This window comes from Leptonotus elevatus, chromosome 11 (genome assembly GCF_054856555.1).
Source record: "Leptonotus elevatus isolate MCC_2025b chromosome 11, RoL_Lele_1.0, whole genome shotgun sequence".
Taxonomy (NCBI): domain Eukaryota; kingdom Metazoa; phylum Chordata; class Actinopteri; order Syngnathiformes; family Syngnathidae; genus Leptonotus; species Leptonotus elevatus.
Window position 1 is genome coordinate 22,790,676 of NC_141249.1, and position 17,443 is coordinate 22,808,118.

Below are 17,443 nucleotides of genomic sequence, written 5' to 3' on the forward strand. Positions count from 1 at the left end.
TCTTCATTTCTTGCAGCTGATTGGTGTTCCAAGGAAACTTCTTTTTTTTTTTTTTTTTTAATCTGAAACCTAAAAGACTTTTTGTCAAATAAATATGTGAAAGTCATAAAAAGTCCGGAAAGGATGATACATGACGGGAGCTTGTTATTTTATGTACAAAAAAGATTGCACTATATAGTGCCCCCCCCCCCATCCGCCTCCCCGAAGTTACAGAAACATGTTTTGTCATTTTGTTAACTAAATAAAGTCAAAAATGTGTTATAAAACGTAGTTATTTGGTCACCATTAGACAACAATTACATATTTCAGCATATCCAATTTTGTATTATTATTTTGTTATTGTTTTCTCTGGACAGTATTATTTTTGACATATAATAATGCTCATTTATTTTGCGATGATTTTGATTATTCATTCATTATCCTTCCATTCCATTTCCTATGTGTAACTTGTTTCTTTAATAAGATTTTTTTTTTTTGAGTCCCATTTTTTTAACTGAATTTTTTTTATACTGTAGTCTATGCCGCAAAATTGATGTTCAATTAATTCAATTGGTTCATACACAGCATAAAAGCATAAAATACCTCAGTCGAACAACACTGGCAACTATTAATCACCAAGTGCTAATACATCAACAACATCAACATGCAAGAACATTTTCTAAAACACTCATTGTATGGATTTGTAATTTTTGGGTACGTAGAATAATAGTGCGTGCAAAAAAAGCTTAAAATGACAAATTGAATCACAAAAATGAATCACATTTTTGTTTTTACTGAAATCAATTATTTTCAACCGCAATGAAAGATGGTCTGCGCTCATACTTGTTGACAAAATGCTCACAATGTTGATGCCAGTTCAAGTTGGCCTTTGCTCCCTAATGACGGCGCCGAGCAAAACTTGTTCCTGTAAATACGCCGAACGTGACTTTAACGCTGACTGACAGCCGGCGTCGGCGGGGGAGGAATCAAAAAGAAAAAACGGGACGGGCTTGCTCGGCTCGCGCCTTGATAAGTGCGCCGCGTCTCGGGAGTCGATGTGGCTGGCGTCTCGGGAGGTCGCTGAGTGACAGCTGTAAATATATCACGTCGCAAAGCCCGCGAGCCTCCGCCGAGGATTGCGCTCTTCTTTTAAAGGCGCGAACGCCACGCCGACAACAAACAAACGCAGGCATCTGCAAATCAATATGAGTCGTCTGATTAGCATGCCAAACATTCAGGTGCGGGAAGCATGAAAGGCGGGAAATGAAGGCCACGCCTCTCGTGACACAAATTCATAACCTGCAACTTGTTCCATTTGGCTTCAAAACGAGATTTTTTAGAAAGTTTGACTCGGGGTGACACTGAACTTTGACCAGTCTGTTCGACTTATGAGGTTTTTTTTTGGGGGGGGGGGGGGGGGTTATGGCGAGTCATCAAACTTCTTCGCCATGCTTCAACAACAGTGATGGAAACAAACCAAAAAATGAGTAACCTGTTTTCACATCCGTGGAGTGTGCCTGCTTCGCTCACGTCGTTTGTGACCCTTAACTCAAACCCAAAAACGTGTCAACACGTTTTTAATACATTGTCCTTCACTCCCAAAAACGGATTCACATGTTTTTTTTTAATGCAAGAGCATACAGAAAGCTATGACATGAAGAGGTGGCTTAAAGCAATGGTAGTTATGACAAAAAACGTCCAGCAGAGTATAAGAGATCAGCCAGGGCCATGTTGCAATAAGCTCTTTTTGTCACGGTTTTCACCAGGAATGTGAATAATGATGAAACTTAGCTATATTCTAATGCTAATTGCTGCAAAACAGAAACAAACTTACTTTTCTTTCCTGCTGAAAGAAGAGACTGAAATCTTCTTTTGGTAGGTTCCATGTTTTTATAGCAATAGGACAATATTTTGTGGGCCTTGCAAAATCAGTCAAAATCCAGTAAAACAGCCGGGAGCGAAGGGGGTTGCTTCAGTGAAAATGACTGCGAGTGAATGAGTTAAGATGGCCACTTAATGGATGGCGTGGATTTTACTCAAGATAAACATCGAGTGTTGTCACTATTGAATATTTTTAGAATCGATTAATCTATCGATTATTCAATCGATTAATCTGATTCATTTTAATTTGTAAGTGTCTTATTTTGATTAAACACAGAAGATAATCAGTCGTCTTTCATGAAGGACTACAGAAATCAATTACTGTTGATATGCTGAAATCAGAGGATTTTGACAATTTTAAATTAAAAAAAATGGCTTAAATCGATTACTCGATTATTGAAATAGTTAACAATTAATTTGATAATCGATTACTTGTCAATTATTTGATTAATTTTGGCAGCTCTATAGAAATCCCTACAAAATGTCATGTTGTCAAGTTAACCTTGTTTTTAGAGTCTTCTTCATTTTTTTTTTGCGTGGAGACAACATTAGTTATTCGTTTCATAGCGAGTCAGCAAACTTTACCGACATGCTTCTCCCATACCCATTGACAAATACCTAATTATTTCACAATTACCCATCTGCTTTGTACATTTGTAGACAAACTCTATAGAATGAGGGCATTTTTGAAGGAATTTGACCCCAAAATAGGCACTTTAAGCAAACTTTGAACGGACTTTGTGTGCACTTCCAGGTTTGGTTTCTCAAGACTTTTTTTTTTTTATGAATCTACTCATGACAGACCTGCCTTCCAAATTTCATGTTGCTTTTCTAAGTTAGAGACGTTAGCATGCAGGTGTAGCAAGAAGAATAAAAGCCATGCGGTAGTGCTAATAAGAAGCTCCAGGACAACACAATCCCTGTCAGATGAGAGCAATTAACACTGGTTTGATGTGACGTTTAATCAATTCAAGGCAATGTTGTTCCCTTCCAGATAGGCTTTACTGTTTTTCGTCTTTGCCAGAAACCTCTTCCCAAGCCAAGCGCTGATTTGCTTATTTGCCACCTCCACCCCCCCCCCCCCCACCCCCCACACACACTGCCTTAACACATGTAGCCGCTGGCAATGTTTGAATAATGTCCCGTCATTGTCACCGCTGTCATCTCCGGATTAACACGTTTGAATTTAATTTTCAGCACTCTTCAGGCAAAAAAAAAATTGTGGGGAGGGGGGGGGGGCAGCCCATTGACATTTTAGGATGCAAAGACCAACGATGAGGGCTTCAAGCTAAACAAGTCGAACACTCAAATGTGCTGTGCATCAAAGCACAGTGGACTGCTTTAGGAAAGTAAATCCACGAGGGATGAAACTGTTTATAAATCAAGCGGGGATGGAAATTTAGACGATTACTATTACCGTTTGAAGATTTATCATATTTACTGATGCATGTAAGAGTTGAGCTGCGGTGTCTTTTGGCTTCGCATGCGGAAAAGCAGAAAGATGAAAACACGAATCGTAGAAAATAAATTGTGAAAAAGGTGTGCGGCTTCCTATTTTCAGCAAACACACCCACAGTGTTTGAGAGCAGAGAAAACTACTTTTTACGATTTTCGAGCCTCGTTTTATATACTAAATTTGGCAGGGTTGTTAACAAAAACTCAAATTTAGAAGTATAGCTGTCAAAATAAATTGATTAATCGACAAGTAATCGATTATCAAATTAATCAATAAGTATTAAAATAATCGAGTTATTGTTTGGCGCCATTTTTTTTTATATTTAAAATGGTCCAAACGCTCTGATTTCACCATATCAAGAGTAATTTCTATATTCCTTTATGAAAGAAGACTTCTGTGTTGATTCAAAATAAGACATTTGCAAACATCAGTTTTTACTTTGGAAAATAATGACCGAACCAGTTTGTCAACATCAATCCCTTTTTTTTTTTTTATCACTACATGAATATGAAGTACAAAATAAACACCAATCATTTTCTCTTTACAGGGAAATTAAGACATACTATTTCTATTTTATTGTGTGAATTATTTTTGTTAAATCTCAAAAACTTGTATTTTTTTTATTTCTTCATATACTGTACGCCATTTAATCTGATCCTGTTCACCAAACTCTACCGAACGTGATCTTGCAACCAAGGTCTGTACCGAACTGTCATTTGTGGCACATCGTTACACACCTAACGTTTGTAAATATTGCACAAAAATCTCCTTCATTGCTTCTTATTTACGGCGGAGAGCTTTGCCGTTTATTTACTGTGACGCCGTTTTCAAGCCAAAGTAGTGGAAAACAACTTTTTTCTTTTTTAAACTACGCCCGCTGACCAGATGCTACACACACGTCGTCAACTTCCACGCAGCTCAACAACAACAACAACATTTGCTGAAAGGGAGCTGGGCTCAATGCAAAGCTAAGGAGGTAAACATGGGGAAAGTGGGAACGTATAATCTGTACAAGACTGACAGATTAGTGTGGATTTCTGGATTTCTGCTCAGCCATATGCTGCTAAAAAAGCTCCTACACTTTGCCTAATGATACAAACTATTGTCACGGGCAATTAGAGAGTTGATGTCTCCCAATGTTTGGCGATAACAATGGCTTGGGTTTTGTACCCGGTGTCAATACGCAGTCTATTCACACTTGTATCAGGTTTTGGCTCGAGCGTGTAATCCCTTTCCTCCCTGGCAAGGCCGCATAGCCGGCGCTCGTCAATAGCACTTTGTCGAGAGATGGCTTTAAGAGCCTCTTTATTCTTCCACATAGCAACAGTGTCCCTGTTATCTCAATAGCACCTGATGAAAGAGGCTGAAGTCGATTTATCCACTTTGTCGCGACTTATTACGACTTTACGCCGCATACATGAACTTGTTCCGAGGGAAACCGGCAAGAGTTCGGCTGATTTCTACAGTCCTCTGAGAAAGAACAAGAATGCGTCATACACGTAACAATGAGCAGCTCTCGGCCCGGTGAAAAACTTCCATCATGTCACAGTGCGCCAAGGTTTCCTCATACTGTCTTTTGCACAATAGAAAATGACTCAAACCGCAAAAGACAAACCGAGAAAGACGACACAAACCGAGACGATGCAAACTAGAGAAGAGAGGAAGAAGGAAACCAAAGACGACAAGCGAGAAAGGGGACACAAATCAAAGAAGAAAAATGGAGAAAAAAAATTGTTAACCAGTAGAAGGTGAAAAGTGTACGGAACCGTGTGTGTGTGTGTGTGTATATATATATATATATAAAAATATAAATATAAATATATATATATAAAAATATAAATATATATATATATAAAAATATAAATATATATATATATAAAAATATAAATATATATATATATAAAAATATAAATATATATATATAAAAATATAAATATATATATATATATAAAAAAAAATATATATATAAAAATATAAATATATATATATATATATATATATATAAAAATATAAATATATATATATATATATATATAAAAATATAAATATATGTATATATATATATATATATAAATATAAATATATATATATATATATATATATATAAAAATATAAATATATATATATATATATATAAAAATATAAATATATATATATATATATATATATATATATATATATATATATATATAAAAATATAAAAATATAAATATATATATATATTTCAATACAGTAAATGTATAGGATCGTGTGCCGAGAAACGTAATGTTGTAATATGGCGGCCTTAAGTCTTGGCCTATCGGCTATTCAGATCAGTGGTTCGTCTGTGCTGATTCTTCTTCTACGCTTTCCGCTAACTCCCTGTGGCTGCGCTACAGCGCCACATCAGACTTGGCATATACATTACAGCCATTAAACATCCTCAGCGTCTCCCTTTTGGACACACACACGTCTTGAAACGTTTCTGTGTGTACAAGATTCTTTTGAGGAACAAAGCTTCCGTGTGAACAGGGCCTAAAACATGCAGGACTCAGGCCCTCAAGGACCGGGCTTCGGCACCACTGCTGTAGAAAATGAAAACTGAAAAAAAAAAAGAAACCAGAGAAGACAAACGAAGAATGAAAAGCATGTAGACCAGAACGGAGACACAAATCACAAATTGTAGAAGATAAAAAATATAAATAAACTGACAAAGAAAAGTTGAGCCATAACAGAAAACGAATGAAGTAAGAAAGAAAATGTGAACCGTAGAAGACAAAAACTGTAGAAGACGGAGAAACGTAAAAAACGTCACACATAGCCGCCGCACATCAACGCCGCTGTCTTCAGACAACTTTAAGAACTTCTTAATCTTCCGAATAGCAATGGCGTCCACGTTATCTCAATGTGGCCCGATGAAAGAGGCAGAGGTTGATTTATCCGCTTGCCTTGACGTATTACTGCATACTTGAACTTGTTCTTGGGAAAGTTGGCAGCCGCTTGGCCGATTTCTCCAGCCCTTCTCGGAGAAGGAAGAGCAATACGGCCGACACATAACAATGAGCAGCTCTAGGCACCCTGAAAAAAAAACTTCCATCATGTCACAGTGCGCCAAGGTTTCCTCATACTGCCTTTTGCACACAATAGCATGCGGCTAAGCTCACCACGGGGTTCTTTTTTCTTTTCTTTTTTTTACTTGAACTTCACAAGCATCTGATTTTGGAGGGCAAACGAAGGGGTAAAAAAAAAAGAAGAAGAAAAAAAAAGTCATTTTATTAGATTTGTTTCATCAGTGTACTGTATTGTAGCAGAGATTACGTTGCGTCACTATTAAACCCACCTGAACACTTGAGCTAACCTTTTCCTGAACCAGCAAGCTGCCTGTGGATTCTTACTTGGCCGCTTTTCTGCCATGACGGATGTTAAAATGCGGACCTTCTTATTATTTTTTTTTAACTTGTTATCCGCACAAGGCGAGCACTTGCAGAGATGTCGATCGCTGCGGGCCCGACGCAAGGTTTAGTCAGGTTTAATCCGACCCCCAAACAATCTGACGCCAGTTAGCGTTGCTAAACAAAAAAAAACGCAACAAAACAACCCCGACCGATGCTGCGCGTTAACGGAATATACTTTCCTTTCTGTATGGTGAAGCAGCATATGGCTCATTATCCCAACATTCTTCTTCTACATTCTGCGTGAAAGACGCTATGAAGACAGAAGAAAAACACTCATCTTGTTTGCCTGAAAGCATCTGGAGGTCGAGGTCAAATGTTGGCCTCGGGCTGGGAGCTTCCAGCTGTTTGGCTCGACGCTGCTCACTCCGCAGCATTTTTACCCCCAAATAGGAGATTAATTGAAAAGTTGTTTTTGGCCGGCTTTGGACTCTTAATTGACTCCCGGCTCAGGCTGTTTATCGAAGCGGTATCTATATCAGCCTCTTAATCACCGCGGCCTATCTTATAATCACATCTGTCCATCCTTAAGCACGTCTTATTTACCCCTTTTGACGCGCCTCCTCACTTCCCTCAGAGAGGAGGATGCTGATGATCGCGGCTGAGCGCGGGCTTTATCCCACGCTTCGCTCCCTGCTCAAAAACAGGCCCTGATCCACGGCGCAAAAAACATGCGGTTGCGTTTGAAAGCTCGTATATACAATGTATCAAAGCGACACAGGAAAATCATACAAAACAGCTACCGAGTCAACACCCGTTCAGTGTTTACGATGACAAAACAACAGGGAAAAAAAACATTCTAAAGGCCTTATACAAACAACTAGGTGTCTAATCACTTCCTCGCATAAGTAGCATAACGCTAGCATTTTGAGCTAATATCAGCATGTCATTATTTTACAGCTGATAAAAGTGAACATGGGGGTCAGGGTTTTTTCCTGGCTCAAATTCAGGCAGAGGTGGTATCATCCTGACTATGATGGGCGACTAATACCAGTCTTATTTTAACTCATTTGCTCCCAAAAACATATAAATACATTCTATTTTAAATGTTTTAAGGGTCCCAAAGACGTATTTATACGTTTTGATGTTTGTTTGTTTTTACACCAGAGCATTCAGAAGGCTTTGATGCAGACTCAAACTGAACTGAAGAGAATGCTTGATGCAATGGTAGGTATTACAAAAACGGCCAGCAGGTGGCAGCAGACTATAAGAGATCAACCAGGGCCATGTTGCAGCAAGCTCTTTTCCCCACCGTTTCCAACATATATTCTATATTCTAATGCTAATTGCTGCAAAACAAATATATTCATATAATGTTCTATGGGCCTTGCAAAATCAGTCAAAATCCAGTAAAACAGCCGGGAGTGAAAGGGATTGCTTCTGTGAAAATGGCTGCGAGTGAATGAGTTAAGGTATCGGTAATCACGGCGGTGACCGATATCATTATCAGACACCCTCCTGCGGCCGTTTTACGATCAGGGACAAGAAATTAGAAGTTATATGAATACAAAGTTGCCATTAAATTCATGAAATTTTAAGGAAAAATAATACATTGGGATATAAAGGTATTTCTTTAAAATCATCTGTCATTTATTGGTGGGTAGTTTTATTTACTAGTGGTATCATTATTTGGTATCAGTAGCGGTGACTACTCACGAGTTGCGTATTGGTCGGGAAAAATGAGGTATCGAACATTCCTAATCCTGACCATGCGCCATGATGTGCATGTATTCTATAAATTCAACTGACTCGCTTTGATTTTTCACAGGCAACATATAATAATTACATGTTCCAATAATAAGAATAATAGTTCCAATAAGAACATGACTTATTATCATATTAAAGCATCCATACATTCATTATCAGTCACTCAGGCTGGGGGTGGCAAACAAAAAGGTGGAAGCGGCCGCCTGCTCCAAATTTTGGAGGAGAGATTCAAAAATGACAGCGTGGTTGACCCCGTAGCTTTCTGTCGGAAAATGTATGGAACTATACAATAGTTCACCGTTAATACAAGTATACCAGCTCGCTTTAGCTGTACGAAGAGCCTGTTCTGATTGGGGTTCGTTTTGAGTTTTGGAAACAAGAACAGTATCATTACCCTTAAAAAAAATAGATACTATGCATCCGGGAAAATGAAATATTTGCTTCGTGTGCTGCGTGGATTGGCCAATCTGCGTGTCCTGGGTGGGGCTTAGAAATCTTATCAGAAAGTTTTACACACGTTATCATGTGAGAGCATCCAGCATCGTCAAGTGTTTTAACGCAGCCTCTCTCAATTCCAGTGATGTCTCCAGGCTTTATACCCTTTTAAAAGCGGAATCGGTTCAAAACCAAATTCAACCCCCCCCCCCCCCCCCCACATCTCATGCTGAACAATCCGACTAAATCTAAAGAGTAAACACAAACACGATGATTACCCCCGCGACGGCGCGGCGCGGCACCGCCTGCCTCGCTCATCCCAAATGTGCTAAATGTGACGCTAATGAGGCGCCAAATCCCACACGGTGCCGGCAACAGAGCAATCAGGACGCTTTGTTAAACAGACGCTGGTGAATGTGTGAGAACACCGGAGGCGACGCGTCACGAGCAAACGGCGGCACGTTCATTAGTGACAGCCGCTCCGGACCACCTCGTTTTCGTCATGCCGTGGACTTCACAACTGTGACACACTGAAATGATGTCACAGTTGACTGTGCAATGGAACTTCTATGAGTTCAATGCAAATCAAGTCTGACGCGCTGGTTTTGTTCGAAATTCCTAACAATTGCTCCTGAAGTCCCATCGACTTTGATATCATTTAAGCACGTGTGACATCAAGCACAAAATAAGATAAGTGAGTTGAAATGTTTGAAAACGAGATCCAATCCCTGCCGTAATTTACAGTTCTCCACAGGTAAGGTTCAGACCTAGATAATCATGATTAAGGGACTGGCTGAGAAACTTCTCTGTTGTTCATTTTGTACATTTAGAGTATAAAGAGTCCATGTCAGACACAAGAGGTTTTAAAGCATGCAGGCTGAAGCACATGCTTATGCTAAGCTAGGTCGTGTTTTGATTCGGTTTTCCTTGCAATGGTAACGCGTTTATACCGAGTTTAATAAGGCAGGTGTCAACAAGACATCCTAAAGTCTCTTCATGGTCGACAACATCGTGAGACTCGACCCCAAAAAGTTACGAGACCAATAATCACTGTTGCTGTCCTCATTGGTTAGCATTTGGCAGGGGAGGAACAAAAAAAATGTTCATCGCTCGCATATCACTCTCCATCTCAAATTCCCTGGCTGAATTTTGGGGCCCAGTACACGTCCTTGGCCACAGGCAAATGTGAAAATCACATTTTAGCATTCTTAACTGTCATTTAAGTGACAATTAGGCGCTCACAGAGTTCAAAGTCCCTTGAAATATGCCAAAGTCTATGTGAATTTTTACAGGTTGTGCAAGATTTGCAGCTGTTTTCCACGACGTGTCTGATGGTGGTTCAGGTAAAGTTCTGTCGGTCTGGAAAGATAATCGGGTTCTTTTTTGTTTAACCAAAGATGTCCTCCTATAAGTTCATCAATATGTCTGACGTGTGTTAAAAGTGGGTTTGTCCCGATAACAAGGTCCAAACAAGTCGGGTTGACAATCTTAAATATTAAACATATTCAATATTTATGACCATAAATCTTCAAGTAGGTATCTAAGCTGACAAAACTCTTGAGTCGTTTCACTCTGTGGAGTGTGACGTGAAGGGAAAGTAACCCTGACTGAAGAACAAGGAAGCGAGTTGAAAAAAAAAATGTCTTACCTGTCGTTTTTAGTAAAAAAAAAAAAAGTGAATTCATTCATTTGGGCGCATTCCTGGTTTTGAGGCTTTCTGCAAAAGTCTTGAGATATTTTCAAAAGATGAGGACGTTCTGCATGGCATGTTACAGCAGTTTGCTAAAAGTAGAACATTTGGCGCATTTTTTGGGAGAAATTTTGATTCAGACTTCTGGACAGATGTTTGAATTCAGAGCTTCCACTTATCCATCACAACATTATTCGGGTGAAATTTCAGGACGCACTCAGAACAGAAGCATACATCGACAGGTAGGAGAAGATTACAAAGAGAATGCCAGGACGAGCTTGAATGAAAGCGGGGACTTAAAAGTACAATCTATGAAAAGATGTTTAGCCGGCAAAGAAAGCAGCAATCACACAATTCCATAAGCACTATATTCTCAATCAACAAACAAGCCTGTCCGTCAATCTTAAACGTTGAAATATCCTATACTGCGTTCTTGAAATTCACGTTGGCAGCCGGCCCGGCGATTCATCCCGGGGTTTTGGACGGCAGCGTGAAGAAATCTGGCCCCCAATTCAGCGTCAGGAATGCGAGGAGACGAAACCGACAAGCATCCATCGCTGGCACGTACCCCCCCCCCCCCCCCCACCCACTCCCCCAAAGACACACACACATTTTTTTTTTTTCGAAGGAGCAACCGCAGGAATGCAGAGATGCTCCTGCGGATATTTTTAACACATTAAAGCTCAGAACAGAGCTCGTTATTACCGTGGTTGTCAGAAGAAACCACTTGCGTAACTCTTTTTGTAATGTGTTTTTTTTTTTTTTTTTTTTTTTTACTTGACTGGGTCAGTGGGTGCAAGATGAATGCAATGACAGTCGACTATGTTTAGCCCTAACTACATAATTGCACACATTTTTTTCTCGGCTTTTTACGGAAAGAGGTGCAGCGGTATTTATTCTTGAGGAGGAACATAGATTGTTATAAAAGCGTGTGAAATGAAGGGAGGGGGGACAACCATTGTTTTGTAATAAGCCACTTTGCGCCACATTTACACCTTTCATCTTTTATAGTAGTGGATGTGTACTTGTAGTTCTTTGTCGTTTTTACAATTTCATATTACTACTAAATATAATGTTTTTAATACACAATGGAAACAAAATTAGCAATTGGAACCGCTTAATTATCGATTAATATGTACTCAAAAACAGAAAATGTGGAAATGTTCCTTTTTTGTTTTTAAATTATGCTAGGAATGTTTAGTTTTCTGTGATTTGTCATAGTAATTTTAAGATTTAAAAAAATGTATTTATAATACAAACCTTGGAAAAAAAAATTGTAAACTAAAGTTTACCACAATTGTTTTTAAATGGACTGAAAAATAATTTTTTAAGATAGATACATTTTTGATATAGTGTTTTGTTATTCAAAAAATTGCCACATAATAAAAATTAATTTGAAAAATAACTTTATTTATAGTAATTTGTATCAGAATTATTATTTTTTTGTTTAGAGGTTTTAATCGTATTTTACAATGCTGAAAGGTAATATTACTTTTAACTAGAAATTAAATCCCACCTTTTTTATTTGTGTATATTTATCATAATTAATACGGCAGAGATCACAACTTCCATTATTTTGTATAGGAGTAGAAAGGTATAAAGTTGGAAGTTTTTTTTTTTTTTTGTAAATCATACTCTTTTGGATGTGTTAAAAATCACCCTTGCTACAGATTATTTCAATTTCAGTTATGATACATAGGAAAATAAATATTTTTTAATATTGTTGACATTTTTTTATGACCCTGGCGCAGATTGACCATGGATCCTTGTTTAATTCTTCTCATGCTTTCCTATGGGTGTTTTTTTCTGCATACAGTGCAAAAATGACCACCACAGCACATCAAGGGTTGAAAAGTTAGTGAAGGACATTTAAGAAAAAACGAAACAAAAACATGATGTGAATAATGGATGGCAATGAAAAAATCATGTCCCTTAAATGTCACCAAACCCTCCAAAATATGACATAAAATATACATCACGTTGTACTACACCCACGACAAGTCTAAACAAATGTTACAAAGAAAGCACTGCATCACTTTAGTTGTGTCCTTTTCGCATATTGTGTTATAGTAGATGCATAAACACAAAGCGCACGGGTTTGTTATTACCAGAAGAATAAAAAAATCACTCTTGGAGCACCTGTTCAACCAGCAGTTGGCCATCTGTTCTTCAAAAAATATATATTCGACATTTTCATATTCAACGGCAGTAATGCTTGTGTGCACATTTTGGAAAGCACATTTCGTGTTTATTTTTTATGGACATAATAAGAGATTTGAATTTGTCACCCTGACCGGCACCACAAAATATTCCTAATAGTGGTGATTAATTTACAAAGACATTAAGGAGAACTTGCCACCTCAAATTTTACATCACAGAGCTTTGGCCTTTGGCATGTTGCTTTTTGACCTAATAGGCAGATAGCTAACAATTCCTCGAGAAAAAAAAAAGAGGTCAAATGCTTGCTTCAAGCCGTTTACTGCCACTCCAAGTTAAAGTTTCCTGTAACCTAAATATAAAACTAAGATAATTACACATTGTGCATTGAACTAAAGCACGTTCTTTAGTACTCCTGAAAAGTCTGATAAGTCTTCTAGCTTAATGCTAACACACAATGCAAAATGCCATAGACAGGCCAGTGAAACTAGCAAAACAATATTGTAATAAGCATGGCTCTTCAGGCAACTTGTATTTGAATTCAAGCAACCGTAACACATGCAGATAGAGCATATAAACGCACTAACAGGCATATATTCTTTATCCTCAGCGAAAAATCACTAGTATTGCTGATATTATGAATTTAGATATGAGTGTTGTGAGTTATGGGCGCTGGCACGAAATAAATCAAACTTGTAAGTCAAGGCACCAATGTATTGCAGAATTCTTGACAATTTAAATGCATGATGGACCAGATTAAAGAACGCAACGGACCATATTCGGCCCGCGGATCATTTTTTGCCGAGCCCTGCTTACGACTAAAGGCATTCCCCTTCCAACTGAAAACAAACTGCTTGCAGCAATTGGTGTATATTAAGGCAGCATTAGGTACATTAATTAATCCTTCATTGAATGAGTTGTTATCTCTCAGTAGCCGATTCGCTGCCGAGTATTGTGTTGCGTTACGTTGCGTGCTTCGAACACTAAATGGTGGCACTCAAATCGATTGGAGAAAGAACAGTCTCGACATCTAAAGCCTTAATTCAAAGAAAACGTATCATGACGTTAAGTCTTTCAACGTCAAGAACGTTATTAGTTTGCGTTATAAAACAGGAATGCAAAAAAAAAAACATAAGAAAACTTTTCGCAGGGTGGCAAACGCAAATTTGTAAAAACTGTTGCAAAAATAATTATTTTGCTAAAGATGTTTTGTATTCATGTACTTGGAGACCTCAGGGAAAAATTGACAGAATACCAAAATGTATGTATCGGACAACTGATACTCTCCGATATCTTTAGTATGTTTCAATAAATCTAAATAAGTTAAAAAAAAAAAATTAATTAATTAATAAAAATAAATAAATAAATAAATAAATAATAAATAAATAAGTTTTTAGTGGTTTTCTTCAAACATACTGTAAATCAATTGCCGTATCGTGTTATGGTTGTGATAACATCGTATCGTGAGTACCGTGATTGCCACCTTGAGCTATCCAAATTATTTTTGGTTTTACCAATAAACAAATTCTAACGGCATTTGTCGTCAAAAGAAGGGAAACAGACAACAAAAAATACTCACCCAAACTTTTAACAGAAATTGATGGCAGTTGTTACACAATGCAGCACCTGAAAGAAACAACACAACACGCATTCAGAATGGGAAACAACACGAATGCAAAAATACATGTCGTTTGTTCGTCTGTTGTCCAATCTCAGGCGGCGAAAGTTTTCCTCTCACGCGCGCTCGGCTCGCCGCTTTTTCTTCGCCAAGTTCGCATTAAAGTGCAACGCAAACAAAGTTGAACAGCAACTTTTGACTGCAGGGGATAAATTGACAACGATAATTGTGAGTGAAATTGCTATTTCTGGCGCCGGGAATGTCCTACATTCTCTTTGGATGCAGGTAAACGTGGGGGCGTCATGATTTCTGTTTTATTTCTTCTTCTTTTTTTTTGTCTCCAGGGCCCCCCCCCCCCAAAAAGATGCGTGTTGCTCTCGCTGAGGAATCCTTTTGTTGCCGTAAATTGACAGTGTCAGCTTCCCACATGGCGGCGTATACTACAGGGAACAACAGTAGCGGCGGTGGGATATAACACAGATGCTGCGCACGATGGGCGTCAGTCAACGTGACAGTTGTTGTTTTTTCTCCTCTTTTAAAATGAAGGGAGGAGGGAGGGTGGGTTCTGCTTTTTTTCTGAACTTCCGAGCTGCGCAAGGCGAGGAAGGAATAGGAATTATTACACCTACACTCCCCTTTTTTCCCTTTAGGACGCCGCGCATCCTTCTTCTTTGTACTCGCATCATAATTACTGGTGGGCGCCGGTTTGGATGTGATCCAGGCCGCCTCCTTCGCACTTTTTTTTTTTTTTTTGCAAGTATAATTTTCTGACAAGCTAGACTTTTTCTCAACTTTTTGCTTGTTCGCGTGTTAGGGAACAAAACAGTGGTGTTTATTTTCCGTGCAACAAAAACAGAAACAAAAAAAAGGGCAACAACTTTTTGTGCCCCATTTCGATGATGTGCCATTATACGATTTTTTTTTTTACTATACTGTATCTTGATACACTTTCAACAATCTGATGTACTGACAAAATGTATAAAACTACTTTTGATACAAAATAATTTACTCTAATTACAATGCAACAGGATATGCTATACTCCCATTAAAACAAATTACGACTGGGCTGTCACTGTCAAATATGTTTTTATCGATTATTCCACTGAGTAATGGAATAATCAGGTAGAATTGTATTTGTCCTTAACCAATTATTGCTGTTTATTTGGCATTATTTAGTGATTAAAAAAACAAACAACTAAACAACAGTTAAGCAATATCACATGAGCGGGATTGAGGTTTTTTTTTTCCACTTACAGATTCGGTTTGATGTTTTTGTAGCAATAGAACACAATATTCTGTGGGCCTTGCAAAATCAGTCAAAATCCAATAAAACAGCCGGGAGCGAAGGGGGTTGCTTCAGTCAAAATGGCTGCGAATGAATGAATTAATGGTTGAGTGCAGGCAAACTTCGCCCCTAAAAAGTGGACTCGAGAACTTTATGGGTACCGCAGAGCTTGGTATGATATCGGGTGGACACACAAAACGGTCTTATAAAAAGAGGCTGCTCAAGGAGGCAATACTTCATACCACTTGTATGCTTTCCTACTAAAAGCGAGGCACTTGCATCTTCACCATTTTTTTTGCTATTTAAAAAAAATATTTGAAAAATAATGTTTCAAGTACAGTACAAGGCTTTTCATTAATCCTCCACAAAAAATATTTGATTGCAATGTGTTGTTATTCATTCAGATAAGGAATATAAGGAAGGGAAAAAAGGTTCCACTTATGTATACTGAAAGAAGATTGTCCAAAAGCCTTGAGCAAAAATTCACTAGCAAAGAAATGACGCTTCTTTCTGGCCTTTCTTCTGTCGCTACTGCTATTTTTCTGAACTACATTTATTATGACGTTTTGCTTTGCTTGGTTTTGTTTTTCATAGGCCACGGCACCTCCATGGAGACCCTGTTCCGTTTGGCTGGGAACAAACCGGATTGGGCCATGATACTCTAATAGCCTGGAAATGGTAGCGCAGAGCCAATGAAAAATACATAGGTCCGTGAACACACCTGGCCTTGTGCTTGTGTATTTATAGCCTTGTTGCAAGCTCAAGTGAATGCTGACATCCGCTTTTGCAGTTACACAAGGGACAGAACCGATGAATCCAAACATTACCCTTTTGTTCAAATAAATAGAAGAGCATACAGAGGGTGTTAAATCAATTGAGCGCATTCAAAGCAATAAGACTCCCGTGTCCACTTAGTGTTTTATTGTTTATAAGCGACTATTAATAACCATTGTGAAAATGTGTGACGCTAGTCAGCTTTGCGTGATGCCTGTTGTGTCATTCATCATTGAAGCGCATCCAATTCTTACGCCAAACCTAACCTTAAACCCGATAACCCCTAAACATAATCCAGCCCAGACCTGTCATTTACGTAAACCTAGACCAATCCCCTGTACTCTTAAACCTAACTCAAACCTAACTCAAACCCTCCTAAAACAGGGTTCACCAATTCCGGTCCTCGAGCTCCGGAGTCCTGCAAGTTTGAGATGTTTCCGGCTACTAGCACACCCGATTCATATAATCAGCTCATCAGCATTCCTGATAACAATAGTGATCTTTAGTATCAGGTGTGGTGTAGGCAAAAACATCTCAAACCTGCAGCACTCCGGACCTTGAGGACTGGAATTGGTGAACCCTGCTCTAAAAAGGAACCAAACCTGTAACATGACCCCATAAACCTTATCCTAATTAAAATACTAATCCAAACCCAACCCCGTACCATAACAATACCCAAATCTCTGAAACCTCACCAAATTCAAAACCCAAAGAGCGAAACCCAAATTTGTTCCCATGTATTTACCAAGAATTCTGAAAATGAAGATTCAAGGTAGGCCTGTATCCACACCCAACACCAAACAACAGTGCTGGTTTGTGACTTCCACTTTCGGAACAAAGTTACTTGAAAGGGGTCAAATGGATTTTCCAGATTTGGCCGCCAGGAGACATCAATGCCAACAACTGTGATCCACAACACACGCTACATCATAAATACTGTCCACAATTGGTTAATCCGTCAATTAAACATTTTCTGGGACAAGCCGCTAAAAGATGCATTGACATGTCTTGAGAAGCAACACACTCCCCT

The 17,443-nt window shown here is 38.5% G+C and overlaps 1 protein-coding gene across 4 annotated transcripts in view; it reads right to left on the bottom strand.

Annotated features, from left to right (window-relative positions):
- Window positions 1-17,443, bottom strand: part of lpp (LIM domain containing preferred translocation partner in lipoma) — a 119,094-nt gene that overhangs the window by 87,712 nt on the left and 13,939 nt on the right. For all 4 annotated transcript variants that reach the window (XM_086090265.1, XM_086090261.1, XM_086090262.1 and 1 more), the window contains exon 2: window positions 14,316-14,362. The gene's annotated coding sequence lies outside the window, so the exon portion shown is untranslated. The remainder of the gene's footprint in view (window positions 1-14,315; window positions 14,363-17,443) is intronic.